Genomic DNA, 2,385 nt, shown 5'->3' with positions numbered 1-2,385 from the left:
TCCCGATTAAAGTCCCCATATTTTAATATGTTGCTGCAGCAGCGGAGATTGGGTTCCAAAACTGGGGGAGCGCAAGGTGGCAAAACTAGGGGGGCCAAGGCAGTTAACTTTCCCTTGGTACATAAGGTTTAGCATATTGCGGGGGGGAAGCAGCAAAAAGTGGGGCAACTACCCCCCCACACGCTCCAGACACTGAGTTGCTGTGATGAGGAAAACCAGAATATTGGAATTTAAGTGAAACTAGCGATGAATCTTTGTTCATGACGTTGATGTTTTGAGCCTGCTCGTAAAGTCAAAGATGGCATGAAGCAAAATAAGGAGTATTGATGGATAACAATGTTGCTGTCGCCTGAGGCGCTAGATTCCCAATAACGGCGTTTGAGTTGTTTCATACTTCTGAGGTATTTAAGTCAGCTTCTGAGATGTGCCCACAACAGAAACTGTTAACCATTAAAAACTACATGTCGCCCCTATGGAGCAATGTTAACGTCTTCGGCTTGTAAGCAAGAGGTCCCCGGTACAGACAGGCCACTTTAAACTGTAGATGCAGTCCCTATTAGCCTATCTGTATCTGTTTATAATGTAGATAATAACCCCCAATAAATCACCAATGATTTTCCTTTTAATGGCTGTACTATGTGGGTGGAGACCCTGCCTCAAAAATTTAATAGGCGCACATTGCAGATTAGATCATCATTCCCATATACTCCCGTGATGCGAAAGTATCCAACTTAACCAGCCGCCATCTTGAATGTCGCCATCTTTAATTATTGTGTTACGTTTATGTTTTGACATACGATAACGTCAAAAGTACTCGGAGCTCCGTAGTAGGCGAGGAGCTGAAGCTCACAATGAGGTACCACACTGAAAGGGAAAGCAACTTGCAACCTAATTTTAAGAAACTACATAGTGAACTCTCATATGCACGTGTTAACTGCAGAGCGAGCAACGAGACTGGGGCGTTGTAAAATAGGAAGAAAGGACGGATTGTGAGAGGCCACCGCAACCGAATTGCGCACACTTTAGATCCAGGATTGCGCACACTGTTTTGCGCACAGATTTTGATCGAACGTTGCCACTTTGATAGCTTTAAAGTCTGTGCGCAGAACTGTTTTCTTCTTTAGACAAGAAGAGAGAAAAAAATTAGAAATAAAATAGTAAATCTCTTAAGGATTAAATAAAAAATATAATTTGACCAGTAAATGTAGCAAGTCAAGATAGGTTAGGTTACGTTAGGTAGGTTAGGCAAAGCATAGCAAAAACACGTGTAAGTCCACGCACACGCACAAACAAACACAACAGAAGTGAGAACGACTTGAGAACATTTTACATCTGACAACATCGCCTCATTTTTGTGCGCAATCCTGTACATTGTGACAGCTTGTCAACGGATTATCAGATACCACTGATAAAACCGGAAAAGTGTGTGCAATCCGGCTGTAACCGTGAGAGGCAGGAGGCTTGGCGTCTCTGTGTGAAAGTTCCCTGAAGGTTGTCGCCCACTACAGCGCTCCGAGTCTTAGATATGGATATGCTACACGATTTTACCATTGAAAGTCTCAGGTTCTAGCCTAGGCGTGGATGTTCCTCACTGTAGCAGTCGTGGGAATAAAAGAAATGCAAAATCAGAGTATGAAAGAATAAGCCTTATTGTATGATTTTTGCTATCTATCCTCGCTTTTCTACCACTTTTAGCTAATCGCGACGATGAGGATGAGCAATGATATGATGAAATAGATGAAGGGACGCTCATAAAGAACGCCGGGATTCGAACCCGGGACTCCTGGCGTCGTAGCGCTCTGTGGTAACCACTCCACCACGGAGGTAGGCCAACCTTAATTTAAGTTATGAAGTATGATTAGATATTAATGGAAATATAAAGTAAAAAATAGTGAAGGAGCATTCTCCTTTAACCATGACTGCATTTCCCAATACCTTCCGTGTCCTGTTTGAGCACATTACGTCACCAGTTAAATTCCAAAAAGACATTTCTGTATCAGTTCAAGTGTTGACCTTGAACGTACATCTGTTTCAAAATTCAAATCATTGAGCATTCTCTAAACAATTCCGTGACTCCATCATATCACCATCAGCGAAGATGATTGTGTAAATTAAGCTTTGTTTTGTCCTGGAACTAACTTCCTCTGGTGCAATAACCATGATGGTAACGTCTTTGAGCTTCCATATACCCCAAGGAGACCTCTAGATGGAGTTACGTGAACGAGATTGAAGATGTAATCAAGGTATATTATTGACATCATTACGCTAGAGTCACGCAATGCAAGAACGTTAAGTAATATGATTTGTGCGCAATGTCATGCATTTCCTTCCCACGAGTAATATTTGCTATGATTACTTCGCCCAGTGGTATGAAATTGAGCACAC

Source organism: Lepisma saccharinum, chromosome 11, assembly GCF_977018435.1.
Source record: "Lepisma saccharinum chromosome 11, izLepSacc3.1, whole genome shotgun sequence".
Classification (NCBI taxonomy): Eukaryota; Metazoa; Arthropoda; class Insecta; order Zygentoma; family Lepismatidae; genus Lepisma; species Lepisma saccharinum.
Note: the sequence above shows the minus strand (reverse complement) of the source record.